Source organism: Palaemon carinicauda, unplaced genomic scaffold (assembly GCF_036898095.1).
Source record: "Palaemon carinicauda isolate YSFRI2023 unplaced genomic scaffold, ASM3689809v2 scaffold25, whole genome shotgun sequence".
NCBI classification, from domain to species: Eukaryota; Metazoa; Arthropoda; class Malacostraca; order Decapoda; family Palaemonidae; genus Palaemon; species Palaemon carinicauda.
This window is the reverse complement of record NW_027170138.1, coordinates 451527-468468: the sequence shown is the minus strand read 5'-3', so window position 1 is coordinate 468468 and position 16942 is coordinate 451527. Positions and strand designations below refer to the sequence as shown.

The following is a 16942-nucleotide window of genomic DNA, read 5'->3' as shown; positions in this document are numbered from 1 at the left end:
AGAGAAACTTCTCTGTGACGCAGGTACTTCAAGCTGGGGTCTGGAAGCGTCAAACGACCTTCACAGCCCACTACCTGCAAGACGTAACCCACAGGAGCCTCGATACGTTCTCTATCGGCCCTGTGGTGGCTGCACAACAGCTGGTCTAACCTCAGGCTCCTTTTTGGATAAGTAGCAGTAGGTTGAGGGCATTGTTACCCGGTCTTAGTCTGTGTGAATGAAAGAGTATGTCTGACCCTTACTTCTTTCTTCATTCTCCCCTCTCTTGGGGAAACAGCATCCTGGTCCTCGCATAGCTGACCTCGACCTCTGCAGGTAACCCATGCTTCTTTGTGCTCCTAGTATTAAGCTTAATACTGTTGCGTCTCCCATACCCTGACGAGGTGGTATGGGGAACGTCCTATCCTAGAATTCCTATCTGAAGGTCTCAAGGTCAACTTCATAGGACGAGTCACACTCTCCTCCTCACACTGCTTATGTAGGCCACTCGTTCCTAGCGATGCTAGGAACCTGTGAGGTACAGGGGCTCCCTCTCTCTAGTGCTGCTCACTGAGGGATCGAGCCCCCGGGCAAGCCGAAGTCAGTAAGGCTGGGGACTTTCCACCCTTCCTAAGGGGTAAGTCACCCTTTGTAAATAGCGTGGTTTGTATTTCGGTTACGGAACAAATGACAAATTCGAAGATAATTTGTATTTTTCCTAACCAATCAAACCTTAGCTATTTACACATATGTGCCCGCCATCCCTGACCCCCAAGTCAAGTCCTACCTCCAAGTGAAGTGAAGCAAGTCACCGGTGTGTGGAGGGGGGAGGGGTAGCAAGCTACCCTTCCCCACCCCCCGCTAACTAGCTCGGGGGTAATTAACCCTCGTTAAAAACTATTGGCTCGTCATTTCAGCTACGCTAAAAGTAATACCCTTTGTAAATAGCTAAGGTTTGTATGGTTAGGAAAAATACAAATTATCTTCGAATTTGTCATTTTAGAATAACTCATGTAGATATAGATTTTAGAAAGGATGTCCAGTATATATGGTATTTTTGACACTTAGAATGGTAAAAATGAAGTGTTGTTAGGTCAACTCGACAGAGATGTCACATGGAGCATTCACAGTAGGTTTTTTGGTCTCACATAATGTAAGGGGAATTATTAGAGACAATGATAGAACATGGAAAACGTTCAGTGGGATGCACCAGAAATGCTTTGAAACGAAATTGAATTATAAGTTTCAAAGTCCCATACAGTATTCCATTGTTTTCTGATAGTTTTTTTTTATGCAAATAGACTAATGAACTTGATAATGCAGTGATGTTCAATGGAAATACTTTTGTACCATACAATGAATGGGCAGTAGTCCCCAATTTCATGGTTAAAGTACTTGTCAGTGGTGACAAGGGTTGTCATAGAAAGAAATCCTCTTCGGTTGGCGGAAATATTCGAGTATGTTACTAGATAATATATACTCTATATCTGTTTATAAATATACTATAAAAGTAACTTGTACCTTATGTTTAACTTAAGAATAAGAAGGAAAAAACCCTGCGTTGTGGCCTAAATATTAACCCTTTTACCCCCAGGCTATTTGGAAATTTCCAACCCTTAATCCCCAGGGGGTTATTTTTTCCCCAGCACATTTTGCAGTATATTTTTTTTTAATTGCTCTAACAGCCTTAATTTTTGTCATAGAGAGGTCAGGTTGGTCTCATTCTCTTGGAAAATGTCTGAATTTTCTCAAAAAATTATCAAAAATATGGAAAAAAAAAATTTATAGCATTTTTTTGCAAGGACGTACCAGTACGTCCATGGGGGTAAAGGGATGTCTTTTATGAAACGTACCAGTACGTCCCTGTGAAGCAGACCTAACAGTAAATGAATCAGATGTAAGTAATTGATAATTTTTGAGAAGTAATTCTTGATTTTAATAGTTTTACAGTACTTGGTGATAACATAAGTAGGTATGAATATGTGATTGGTAGGTCCTGATGAAGGTTTACGTGGTTTTGGTAAATATTGTTATAGTGCTTGAATTTGTAGCAAAATCCAAGACCTGTCTGTACGTAACCTCTGCCATTCCGTATTGAATGAAGCATTGGGGGTTGGGTAAGAGGATATGCTTTTGTGTCTGGTGAGGGCTCTGCAGTGTTACCTGAAGAGGACTTGACATCTCAGTTGGAACCAAAAAGGAGATGTCGAAGAACACTCTTTATGCATTCGTGAAATGATTAATAGAGCATGTGTCTCGACTATTGAGGGGTCGAGGTACCGACTTTGACGAGAGCTCACTAAGTCCGGGATATCGGTCTCACTTTGGGTAAAAATCTAGCAGTCCTCCAGGTGATGAAGCCAGAAGCTTGGGACACATTTGTTCTTTACCCCATGCAGGCCACTGAAGTAGTTGTGTATCTTAACTGACGCAATAGAAAACATCTTGTCTTTGGTAATGTGTCAATGTAAGTCTGGATGAAAGGTAAAATAACTGGTGCTTCTGTTGGTTCCTTCCTTGCCATCTACTGCGGGTGAAGAGATTATACTTTTGCAGGCTTGATATGACATTGAAGCTGGTAAGCTACAATTCTGATCTCCATTGTTATTAGACCAGATTTGTAAGAAGTATCGTGAAATGAATACCAAACCAATTGGTCATTATGCACCTGGTATTTCCTCCCCAACTATATCTTCCCTTCGGCTCAGAAGGATTCCTTGATTACTGAGTACCAGGTACATAACCAAGTAGGAAGTAAGCCTATTTATTCCTAAGATGGGCTTCTAGGGAGTTGCTGGAGTCAACTCCCTGGCTCGTGTAGGGAACCAAGTGATTGGTATACAGTATATATATCAGGGAAGAGAAAAGCCAATCAGTTTGGTTCCAGCGGGACCTTCTCCCACCAATAAGTGAGTCTCTCTCTTTTGAAGAACAAAAGGTTTGTATGCTAGTAGGAACCAATAAAAGATAAATAACTTCTATTTTTCATAGCTATACAAACCTGCGTCCTTTAAAGTTGAACTTTTCACTTCAAACAGCCCTATCAGAGCGAAGTCTGATGGGAAGATGGGTGTGTCTAATCACCTGTGCTATCTCGTTAATGAATTTAATGGCCGTTCCAGTACTGCTGAAAATATTCCCCATTTTAAAGGACTATTTTGTAGTTAGGAAAAATACAAATTACTTTTAAGAATATTTTGATTTACATATTCACATTTGTTTTGCAGAGGCAATAATAGTAATATTCACATTTATTGAGAACATTACTAAGTTTTTTCATCGTTATATCTTCAGAATTATAGGTAATAATCTGTATTCAAATATTTGATTGTTATAGTTTTGGTTTTTTCATAACTATATTTATTTGGTTTACATTTATTTCCTGGTTCTTCCTCTCCATTTTTCGTATAACATTATTATGTTACCTTTTGGTATGCAAGGAAATGACATTCAGGCTCATTTCCTTGAAATGTAATTCATTGCTGTAACATGTTGATTTAAAAGATACTCTTCTTTAGCAAGTTTAATTTTGGTGGAATGAAACTGATGCAAGTTGTAACCCTGGGAAGGAAGCATGAATAATTTTACTTGGGGTAATGATGCATCTAGAAGCTTCTATCATTTGAAGCCGCTGAAATGGTAATAGTATCGTGTAATCACGTGGGGCACTGTGCTATACCCGCAGACCGACAGCGACTCTTCAGTGCCCGACGCCACCGTCGAGGAGGTCTTTGGTATTAAACCTTCAATCGAAGCGCAGTCGACATATGCTTTCACCCCGAGCTAGAACTGCTGTCAGCTGCCACCATGGATGGAGAAAATATTATGTAAGTGATGTGGATTTTGGGAGGAATATTACTATTATTTTCCTTTATAACATCTGTGTTCCTGGGATGTGTAGGAACTATAACTAGATTGTGGAATGATCTTCCTAATCTGGCAGTTGAATCTGTGAAACTTTCAGAAGTTCATACTTGCAGGGAATGCTTTTATGTTGAACAGGCTGACATAAGTCTCTCTTTAGACTAGTTTTTATATAACAAATCTATTTTCACATTGTTAATGATCTTGAAATATTATATATAATGAATTATTATATATTGGTTATTCATTACTTGTAGTTTATTTCCTTATTTACTTTTCTCACTGGGCTATTTTTCCTAGTTGTGTTCCTTGGCCTTATAGCATCCTGTTTTTTCCAACTAGAGTTGTAGTATAGCTAGTAATAATGATAATAACTGTGATGATGATAATAATAATAAATGAAATTCAGTTTGTTTGATAGGTCCTATGAGGTTTAAAATTGTTAGTTAAGTGGTTTAACAACGAATAAATTGGGCTTAAAGTCACTGCTTCATGAGAGGTTTATTATTACAGTATATTACTTTTTTATTAATGTTAATTTTTAAGAAGACAGTAAAGTTTTATGTTCAAGATAAAGTAAATAATTTGTTGTTATATCAATTGTTTTCATTAGTGAGTCATTAGTTTACAGTTTGCATTATTCTGCTGTTTATATTTTAGATATCGGTACAGTCGGGATTCAACCGAAGAAGCGACGAAGTTCTCCCACCACGACAAACCGTGCCGCACCGTGTGCCATAGTTCTGACGGAAAAGTTCTCTACAGTGTCAGTAAGGACCAGTCCTTAGCCTTAGTAGACATACAAAACTCTTCCTTGAAGTCACACTACAAAGAAGCTCACGAAGCTAGTGTATATACAGCTTCGTGGAAATCGACGAAAATGCATGTGCCACAGGGGACGACAATTCCATATTTAGTTACAAATGCGGCGAACAGACGGTCCATTCTCTGTATGGTGACGAAAAGTACTGTGACGGGTCGCTGTCGGGCATCAACGTACGGGTAAAGAGGCTGGAGGCCCAGGTAAGGTCTTGTATGCGTTATGTTTGGGTGTATGATAATAATTGTTTATTTCCAATTATTTTTTATAAATTATAGTCTAAAGCATCATGTAAAAGGATACATATTTTCAATGCGAACAAATAAGATGTCTTAAATACCTGTAGGTACATAATCCAGGCTCTTGAGAAATCTTGACTGAACAGTATGTACGTATAGTTGAAACCCAAAAAAATACAGAGGTCCATAATAATCACTTTAAGCTGAACAGTTTCTTCCCCTTTGGGTGTAAAATGCAAATACAAATTCTATGGCCAGACTTGAAACTACAATTTGTTTATGACAACCTATTAACCCTTTTACCCCCGGGGTATTTGGAAATTTCCAACCCTTAACCCCAAGGGGGTTTTTTTTCCAGCACATTTTGCAGTATATTTTTTTAAATTGCTCCAACAGCCTTAATTTTTGTCATAGAGAGGTCAGGTTGGTCTCATTCTCTTGTAAAATGCCTGAATTTCCTCAAAAAATTATCAAAAAATATGAAAAACAAATTTTTATAGCATTTTTTTTTTTGCAAGGACGTACCGGTACGTCCATGGGGGTAAAAGGATGGGTTTTGTGAAACGTACCAGTACGTCCTTTGGGGGTAAAAGGGTTAATTACAAGATGCCTTATGTACCAAAATGACTATGGGTCTTACCAATGTATTTTATATATTCTGGGAATAAAAATGTTTGCTCTATCTAGGCCAACCCTCCCTGATGAGTGGGCAGCACCTGCACTTGTTTTGTTATGCAGTAGAACTAAAACTGCCACGCTTGTAGGCTTAGAGACCAGCCAGAAATGTGAAGGAGGTTGGTCGGGTGGCTTTTTTGAGCCGTCAGAGCAGTCCCACAAGGTGTATATCTGCCTGTCCAGTACTGTGATACGGTCTCCTTTCATTTTTTGAGAAGAGTTACATTTATTCTTTTGTATTGTCTTTTTAATAGTTTGGGAAAGGGCCCTAATGAGTGGTAAATGAATGATCATGTTTAGTAATACCATAGTCTATTATACATACATACCTATACCAAGGCACTTCCCTAATTTTGGGAGTAGACAACATCAAACAAATGAAAAAAAGGGGACCTTTCCTCTCTACATTCCTCCCAGCCTGACAAGGGACTCAACCGAGTTCAACTGGTACTGCTAGGGTGCTACAGCCCGTTATCCACCACAGATGAAGCTTTACAACGCTGAATCCCCTACTGCTGCTACCGTCGCGGTCATCCAAGGCGACCGGAGGAAGCGGCAGGGCCTACCGGAACTGTGTCACAGTCGCTCGCCATTCATTCCTATTTCTAGCACGCTCTCTTGAATCTCTCACCCAGAGCTTTCTTCACTCCATCCATCCACCCAAACCTTGGCCTTTTTCTTGTATTTCTCCCATCTTCCTCTATTATATAACATAAATTCTGTTGCATATTTGATTATGAACTTTCTTGACAACAGTTTCCTTATGTCAGTGAGTGTTTGATAGTCTTGTTTTAGTTGTTGTCACTGACTGGTCCTGTAATGAGGCTGAGAATATTTCTATTTTGAAGGAGAATAGGCAGATTTCATGATTAATAGATTGTTACCAGTCACAAAATCAAGAATGATGGATACACTGACTATAAAAGACAAAACATGGAAAATTAGCACATGATGATAAAGCATAAAACAAAATGCCAAAGTTATTTGGAAGAATGAATACTTTTGCATTTGGGATGGAAATCATAAAGACAACCAATTAGGGTTATGGACAAACAGATCTTGATAAATTGCGCACTAAGTTGGTGGTTAGGATACAGGTAGGCAATCTGCCATCATTTTTGGGGGTATACCAAGTGTGATGCACTACAGAATATGCTAGTTGATATAAAACAAACTTTATTATTATATCACTATTTGAAAGTATGGTAATCATGAATGATAGTGAGGAAACTACATTATACAACTATGCTTTACAAACTAACCTACTGATTATCATGGTGAAGGTGGACTGATGCAAATACAGTATTTGGAGAAACGGGAAGTCTATCATCTTTGGAAAGGCAACAGATCAGATTTGACTTGGAATAACTATAATTAGCTAAGATCTGTTGCTTAGAGAGTTTATGATCATGAAGCTGTGTGTAGGTCAGAATTTTGTAAAATTACGTCTTAGGTTAAGCCTAACCTGAATCTCATGCCTATGATTTTCAGCTACAAAAGTCAACAAATAGTCAGGTTTCAAATAAAATAGATATCAAGTTATTACAAATGATTGTTTGCTTACTGTATTAACCCTTTTACCCCAAAGGACGTACTGGTACGTTTCACAAAATCATCCATTTACCCCCAAGGACGTACTGGTACGTCCTTGCAAAAAGCTGGTTTTTAATTTTTTTTGTGCATATTTTTGATAATTTTTTGAGAAACTTCAGGCATTTTCCAAGAGAATGAGACCAACCTGACCTCTCTGTGATGAAAATTAAGGCTGTTAGAGCAATTTGAAAAAAATATACTGCAAAATGTGCTTGAAAAAAAATTATCCCTGGGGGTTAAGGGTTGGAAATTTCCAAATAGCCTGGGGGCAAAAGGGTTAAATGATATACTGTTTTATTTCAGCATTTCTTTATCTTATCTTGTGTTTGTATGACGAATGTTTTGTAAGTTGAGTACCTTATTTTTATTCATAAATTCATTTTTATCCACCACTTATGGAGCTTGTCAGGCTGGGAGGAACGTAAGAGAGGAAAGGTCCCCTTTTTTCATTTGTTTGATGTGGGCTACCCTCCAAAATTGGGGGAAGTGTCTTGATATATGTATGTATGTATTCATAAACATTTTTCTTTTCAGTCAGATATGTACGAAAGCGAGCTAACTGCAATGACCCTCGTTTGCGATGATTCCCGCCTTGTGGTGGGATCCGGCGAAGGGGTCATGTTCATCTTCAAGTGGGGAGACTTCAGTTTTCACATCGATCGGTATGCCGGCCATCCTGGACAGATGAAGTGGCTCGTTCCAATCGGCGACCGGATGTTGGTGACGCGATGCAAAGATGGAAACATCAGGTAATGATCTGCAGTTTGAGTTCTTTTCTGGTGTACGTATGGTCGTCCGCAATTGACGTGTCGAATGCGTACGGTATTTATTTCAATGTGTTTCTCTGTACCTCTGCAGTGTAACTTATACTACAAGTAAGTTGGTATTAAAGTATATCGTTGCTGAATCCATAAGCCAGCAAAATGAGGCCGTCAGTGTTAAAAAAAAAAAATTGGGTTATTAGATATTGATAATAGAATTAAAAAATTTTCCAGTTTCCTGAAAACCCCAGGCTGTTAATCTTTTCTTCAGTTTTGAAGTTCTCTTTAACCCTTTTCTTGATACTATGAGTCAGTGGTGGAGAGGAGGGACATGTATTTGAACTTCAGTTGACTGTGGAAATAAAAAATGTCATTATTAACCCTTTTACCCCCAAAGGATGTACTGGTACGTTTCACAAAACTCATCCCTTTACCCCCATGGACGTACCGATACGTCCTTGCAAAAAAATGCTATAAAAATATTTTTTTTCATATTTTTGATAATTTTTTGAGTAAATTCGGGCATTTTCCAAGAGAATGAGACCAACCTGACCTCTCTATGACAAAAATTAAGGCTGTTAGAGCAATTTAAAAAAAATATACTGCAAAATGTGCTGGGGAAAAAATAACCCTTTGGGGGTTAAGGGTTGGAAATTTCCAAAGAGCCTGGGGGTAAATGGGTTAAAATTCGATTATTTCCATGAATCTCCAGTGATGTTTATATTGTTGACTAACACACACTGTTGGAGGTGGGACTCAATTGAAGGAAAGGGAAGGCTAATTTTAAGCACAAGTAAGGCTTAGGTTACTTGCCTAGAATATTTTGATAAACCATTCAAACTATGGTTTGGAATACAGAGTTCCAGGTTGTTTACTAAAGTAAATAAGAATAAATTGCTGTAGTGTAGATTGGTTTTAAGTTAATGTCTTGTATATACCTATTTAATACGTCTTTATGCTGCTAGAATCTTTCCAAAGAAAAATGTCCTTAAAAGAAAATCAGTACGTGCTACACTCCTAATATTTACATTCACTCTCAAGCATTGATTTTTGGATCTAATTCCTTGTGCACTTCTGTGATCAAATTTTAACAAGGAATGTCCAAAAATTTTTGGATAGCAAGCGATTATGGACCCTCAGCTCCCTGAACAAAGTAGGGACACTACATCAGTTTAAAAGTTTAAAGGTCGCTCATGAATGGCAGAGGCAAGGGATATTGACATTGCCCTAGCAATCAGGACAATGCCCTAGAGACTGACCATATATTATATGATCAGCGCCCAAGCCTCCTCTCCACCCAAGCTAGGACCAGGGAGGGCCAGGCAGTGGCTACTGATGGCTCAGCAGATAAGCCTATAGGCTCCCCCAAACCCCCCAACCTTAGGTCACAAGGATGGTAAGGTTGCAGACACTAATGGCACTAACGAGGCTGTACGTCTCTTGCTGGACAACAATCTATTCTCTACTGAACTGTCTTCACCTAATTTTAGTGAAGGGTTAATCAAAAATTGAATTAGACTCTTAGTCTTAAAAACATGTTGGACCGAAGTCTTAAAAACATTTTGGACTCGAAGAAAGTTGAAAGAGACTAGATCATATTATGTTCTCCAAAGCTTACCATAATCTACATCTGTGATTCACTCCGCTTTTAGTCAATGCTAGTTCCTGCAGAATGCTAACTGTCACTGAATGGCGTAGATGACCCACTAGGTACTGCTTGAGCATATTTTATACCTCAAATATTATTGTGAATATACATTTTATTATTGTTATTATTATTATTATTATTACAAGCTAAACTATATCCCTAGTTGGAAAAGCAGTAGCTTCATTTATTTCTTAATTTTCTTTCACCACTGGGGTATTTTTCCCTGTTGGAACCTATTAGCTTATATAGGTACACTGGATCGTAAAAGTATTGGTGCTAAGGGATTTGATGTGTACTGAAAGAATTCATTTAAGTGCAGGTGTCGTGGGAGGGAACGGTTAGTATGCCTGGCTGTGGGTGCTTCGGAAGGACCGAATGTAGTTACTAAAAGTTAATGTCGGATAACAGGTGCATATGTCTGTCTGGTATGATGGAAACATCACAGTCAGTACTCGAAGTCATTGTTGAAACACTGCCATATACTATATGTTAGTAAGGGGATATTAGCAGCAGTCGTTTTATGGGCACCCCTCGACATTGGACCTACCAAAGTTTGGGATGTCAGACACTTATATTTCAGTGACTTTCGTACTGTGGTCCAAAATATTTCATGCGAATTGGCACCGATAATTTTTCAATCCAGTGTATTTAGACTTTAAGCAGATGGTTAAGAGCACTCATAACTCATCTTGCAACTTGAAGATGTAATAGCTTATCTTATAAGAAAAAAATTTGAATTATGAAACCTCTTTATGTCTATGAATATGGAAATACAGATTATTTTGTTAAGATTATGTTTATAAGTTTAATTTTAATGGAGTAAATTCTTGGGACATAAGATGACTTTTAATTGTAAACTTGTTTGATTTTTCTCCCCTCAGAGCTGTGCACCTCTACGCTCATAGATTTGTCGGCATTGTTGGGCAGCACAAGAGATTCGGTGTTGAGAATATATCGGTCTCATGGCATGACGGCATCTTTTTGGCTTCCTGTGCCATGGATGACGTGATACGATTTTGGAACATTAGTTACCTGTATGATGTCGAAGTGGATGGTACATTGAAGGTAACGATAATTTTTTAAGTAATCATCATAGTTTCAGATATCTGTCTGTTTTAAGTTTGGCAAACTGTCCTAAAATATGGCTATGTAGCCTGAAACCTGGCTGTTTGTCTTCTGAAATTAGTTTTGTTCCGGCGTGGATACAAACCCTCCGACAAATTTGTTATATTACTCTACTGCTGCTGCCTCCGATGCCTTAGATGACCACGGAGGTAGCAGCAGTAGGGGATTCAGAATTATGAAGCTTCATCTGTGGTGGATAATGTGGGAGGGTGGGCTGTGGCACCCTAGCAGTACCAGCAGAACTCGGTTGAGTCCCTTGTTAGGCTGGGAGGAACGTAGAGAGTAGAGGTCCCCTTTTTGTTTTTGTTTCTTTGTTGATGTCGGCTACCCCCCAAAATTGGGGGAAGTGCCTTTGGTATATGATGATGTATGTACTCTAAAATTTGGCTACATAACATCTTGAGATTTGGGTATTTATCATTCCAAAATAGGCGGTTTTTCATCCTGAAACCTAATGGTGTTTCATCCTGAAATATAGATATTTTTCCTACTGAAATCTGGGTATCTATCTGAAAATATGGATGTATATCTTCCTCCCTATTAACCCTTTTACCCCCAAAGGACGTACTGGTACATTTCACAAAAGCCATCCCTTTACCCCCATGGACGTACCGGTACGTCCTTGCAAAAAAATGCTATAAAAATTTCTATGACAAAAATTAAGGCTTTTAGAGCAATTTAAAACAAATACACTGCAAAATGTGCTGGGAAAAAAAACAACCCCCTGGGGGTTAAGGGTTGGAAATTTCCAAATACCCCGGGGGTAAAAGTGTTAATGCAAAGGGCCTCGGTTGGATTTTGCCAGTCGTCTCTATCTTGAGCTTTTAATCAATACTTCTCCTTTCATCATCTCCTACTTCACGTTTCATAACCCTCAGCCAAGTAGGCCTGGGTCTTCCAACTCTTCAAACTTGTATCTCATAGTAATTCTAATTGTTCATCAAAAGGGTATTCTAGAAATTTCATTCCAGGTATTACTTGACTGTAGAATGAACTTTCTAATCTGGCAGTTGATTCTGTGAACTTCAGAAGTTCAAACTTACAGCGAAGATTTTTATGATGAAGAGATTAACAAAAGTTTTTCTTCAGAGTTTATAAATGACAGATATATTTTAACGTTGCTACTGATTTTAAGAAAATATTTCTTATTCATTACTTCTCACATATAGTTTATTTCCTTATTTCCTTTCTTTCTGGCTATTTTCCCTGTTGAAGCCCTTGGGCTTGCAGCATTCTGCTTTTCCAACTGTGGTTGTAGCTTTGCTAGAAATGATAATAATAACCGAAGGGTTTTTCCCCAGTTGCATTTAGGTACGGAAGGGTCTCACAAACTCCAGCACTTTCCCTAAATTCATAAATCCAATCTAATTCTTGGAAGGTTATCATGCAGTGTGCGCTGCTTGTAAGTGGTAGCCCTCTGGGTGACGTGATTTAATAAAAAATTCAATTCATCCTTTTTCAAACCTTGTTTTATTAGTAAATGTTATAACCAACCTTAAAAGTAGGTTCTCTTGTTCTCCATTAATTATTAGGAAGTGTTCTTCATTGATTCTTTTACCAACTGTGTATTATAAAGTCTGAATGCCAGTCTTACGTTTTAGTAATCTGAATGTCCACTTACATTATTACTGTAGTAAATCTCGCCATACTTTTCTCCAGTTATTTTTAGGAAGTGTTCCTCATTAATTCTCTTACCAGCTGTGTATTGTAAAGTCTGAATGCCAGTCTTACGTTTTAGTAATCTGAATGCCCACTTACATTATTTCTTTAGTGTCTTCTCGCCACACTTGTACTATAAACATAGCAAGGGAACCAGTAAAATCAAGCTGAAATGCTGTCATAGAACAGTCTTCTTTAGCCTTTTCGTATTTTCCATTTTCATATGAAGGTTACTAGGGCTCTTGCATACATTTTCGGGAGAACAAAAGTTCAAACTTGAAGCAAATCTTTTTATTTTGAACAGGCTGACATAAGGTTTTTTTTTTATAGTTTATATATGAAATATCTTTTTAAATGTTGTTACTGTTTTTAAGATATTTTATTTCAATTGTTCATTATTTCTCAGGTCGTTTGTTTATTTCTTATTTCCTTTCCTCACTGGGATATTTTTCCCTGTTGGAGTCCTTGGGCTTATAGCATCTTGCTTTTCCAACTAGGGTTGTAGCTTAGCTAGTAATAATAATAATAAAAACAATAATAATAATGATAATAATAGGTAACGTCTCTGCCTGGTGTTTGCCAGTCGGGGGTTCGAGTCCCGCTTGGACTCGTGAGTGTCATTAGTGTCTGCGATCTTACCATCCTTGTGAGCTAAGGTTGGGGGCGTTTGGGGAGCCTATAGGTCTATCTGCTGAGTCATCAGCAGCCACTGTCTGGCCCTCCCTGGTCTTAGCTTGGGTGGAGAGGAGGCTTGGGCGCTGATCATATTTCATACGGTCCGTCTCTAGGGAATTGTCACTGTCCCTTGCCTCTGCTATCCATGAGTGACCTTTAAACCTTGTGGTTCAAAGTAACTTTTACTTTGAATGTAGGTGCTTCCATATCCTAAGTGCTGGTGTACCTTTGTTGTCATGTCTTTTGGTACATACATACATATACCAAAGGCACTTCCCCCAATTTTGGGGGGTAGCCGACATCAACAATGAAACAAAACAAAAAGGGGACCTCTACTCTCTACGTTCCTCCAGCCTAACCAGGGACTCAGCCGAGTTCAGCTGGTACTGCTAGGGTGCCACAGCCCAACCTCCCACATTATCCACCACAGATGAAGCTTCATAATGCCGAATCCCCTACTGCTGCTACCTCCGCGGTCATCAAAGGCACCGGAGGAAGCAGCAGGGCCTACCGGAACTGCGTCACAATCGCTCGCCATTCATTCCTATTTCTAGCACGCTCTCTTGCCTCTCTCACATCTATCCTCCTATCACCCAGAGCTTTCTTCACACCATCCATCCACCCAAACCTTGGCCTTCCTCTTGTACTTCTCCCATCAACTCTTGCATTCATCACCTTCTTTAGCAGACAGCCATTTTCCATTCTCTCAACATGGCCAAACCACCTCAACACATTCATATCCACCAGAATTTTTCCATGGTAAAATTATATATATATATATATATATATATATATATATATATATATATATATATATATATATATATATATATATATATATATATATATATATATATATCTATTTCTCTAGTACTGTACAATATACAATATGTCATATAAAAATTATTGGAGGATTATTGCCTTAGGATTATTATTATTATTATTACTAGCCAAGCTACAACCCTAGTTGGAAAAGCAAGAGGCTATAAGCCCGAGGGCTCCAATAGGAAAAAATAGCCCAGTGAGGAACGGAAATAAGGAAATAAATAGAGGATGAGAACAAATTAACAGTAAATCATTCTAAAAACTGTAACAACGTCATAATAGATATGTCATATATAAACTATATAAAGACTCATGTCAGCCTGGTCAACATAGAAACATTTGCTCCAACTTTGAACTTTTGAAGTTTTAATAGTTTAACATTTGGGAATATAAAGAGCTTGATTTATAGAATTATGGTGGGTTTGTAATACAGTGCTTTTTGGATTGGCAGCCATGAGTTAATATTTTATTAAGACTTGTTTCAAAATTTTGATAATTCCTTCCATGCTATAAATAGTATTGTTGTTTTGGTAATTTTATATTTCACAGCACTACGTTCGAAACTTGACGTTAGGGAATCATTAACCCTTTTACCCCCAGGCTCTTTGGAAATTTCCAACCCTTAACCCCCAAGGGGTTATTTTTCCCCCAGCACATTTTGCAGTATATTTTTTTTGAATTGCTCTAACAGCCTTAATTTTTGTCATAGAGAGGTCAGGTTGGTCTCATTCTCTTGGAAAATGCCTGATTTTTTTTCAAAAAATTATCAAAAATATTCAAAAAAAATTTTTATAGCATTTTTTTGCAAGGACGTACCGGTACGTCCATGGGGGTAAAGGGATGAGTTTTGTGAAACGTACCAGTACGTCCTTTTGGGGTAAAAGGGTTAACAGTTACATGTAGAGTTGAATTTGTAAGCATTTCATGCCATTGTTTTTTTCAGGGCCACAAGAAGCACGACAAGGGATTCAACCTTGAATCCTCAAAACGGCGGAACCACTGCGATTTCTTTTTCGGATATCCCCAAAAAGATGGAATCCGATGATGAATGGGGCCCAGTTGCGGGGCCAAGCCACACTACAGATTAATATTTCCGGGCCTTTATATTAAACTAACGACATATAGGTACAGTCTAAAGGTAATTTACAAAATATATCTTCTGTTAAAAGAATAAAGAATTTAGAGTTTGTATAGAATACTTTCAAAGTCCTTTAAAACCATATAGTTTTGAAAGCCATTAAATTCATTATTTGTGTTCAATTTCTTAATCTCTAGAGGACTAGGAAACTCCAAAGTCAATGTACACTCAGTAGTTAACCCTTTTACCCCCAAAGGACGTACTGGTACGTTTCACAAAAGCCATCCCTTTACCCCCATGGACGTACCGGTACGTCCTTGCAAAAAACTACTATTTAAATTTTTGTTTTCATATTTTTGATAATTTTTTAAGAAAATTCAGGCATTTTCCAAGAGAATGAGACCAACATGACCTCTCTATGACAAAAATTAAGGCTGTTAGAACAATTTAAAGAAAATATACTGCAAAATGTGCGGGGAAAAAATAACTCCTTGGGGGTTAAGGGTTGGAAATTTCCAAATAGCCTGGGGGTAAAAGGGTTAAGCAGAGATAGCATCTCCAATTGCACATACCTTAATTAAGTAGTCTATTCAAAACACTGGAAGTACTGGACATGCTGGATTTCTATATATTTTTTCGGTGTAATCAACGGATATCTAACAGGTTCAGCACAGTTAGACATATGTGTGAGGGCATCTATCTTAAATTTCATCAGAAAATGTAGAATGTCTTTATAGAACACTATCCTTTATTGAGAGTTGAAGGATGTACGGCAGGTGAGATCTACTGAACACTATCCTTCAGGGTGAGTTGAAGGAGGTACAACAGGTAACAGCTTCTACTGAACACTATCCTTTATGGAGAGGTGAAGGATGTACGACAGGTAACATCTACTGAACACTATCCTTTATGGAGAGGTGAAGGATGCACAACAGGTAACATCTACTGAACACTATCCTTTGTGGAAAGTTGAAGGATGTACAACAGGTAACATCTACTGAACATCCAATTTGGAACATTGGTTTGCCATTTTATTCTTATACCGAACATCACTTAGGACGAGAACCGTCATCAGTAAACTACTTGGGCGATCATTACGTCTCAACTGCAATATATTTTCCATAGCATTTGATGTTCAGTTGCTGATCGTTTATGGGGAAATTTCAGCGGATTTCATAAAGTAGGACCAGCCATCTATTTATGAAACCTACCAATCAAAGTTGGAGCATCTGTTGTAACTTTTTTTCTTATCATAAAAATACTACTTTTTATTGATTTACATTCTTTTCGTAATTATTCCATTACCAAAATACAGATGTGAACTTAATTTTTTTACAAAATTATAAATCAATATACTGTAATTAATAATCACTTGAGAAAAATGATAAAATATACAATAAGTATCTTGAGTTCTAAAGGTCTTTCTTAAGGTTGCATTCAAACTTTTCTTTATTCTTGAGTTTATCTTTGGAAAGTTAACTCTTGAAATGTGTTCTTTGCAGAGGATGTGATTCCTTTTTTTTTTTCAAGTTATTGTGGATCCATCATAATCAAGATCCCTCCGTACGTTCTCCAAGCAATATTAGGTTTGGTATGGACTCTCCTGTTGATTTCAGCCAAAGCAAATCACTTGGTTGTAAGGTTTATAAAATTGCGGGTGGAGTAAATGGAAATATTTTGTCTGCATTTTACATGTATATACAGTATTTCAGTCTTCGTGTTCGGGATAATGAAATCTTATGTATCGGCATAAAGTTAAGCTTAAAATTTCTTCCAAATTGAGTACTTTGAAGTTTACATTACTTGTGCTTGTCTGTTTAACAGACCATGATCCGATTGGTCAATGTCCTATTGGTAAGTTTTATTGTCATTGTAAAAATGAGCATTGCTCAACTTCAATAATTTGTAAGTAGGGGGTTTGAACTGGATAAATTTTAAAGATACCAAACACAGACTGTAAGTTGTGGAAGGATCTTCCTAATCAGGTAGTTGAACTGATGG

At 37.8% G+C, this 16942-nt stretch overlaps 1 pseudogene; it reads left to right on the top strand.

Annotated features, from left to right (window-relative positions):
• Positions 1 to 1087: 1087 nt before the first annotated feature.
• LOC137636202 (WD repeat-containing protein 55 homolog) lies at positions 1088 to 15050 on the top strand (annotated as a pseudogene).
• The last annotated feature ends 1892 nt before the right edge of the window (positions 15051 to 16942 follow it).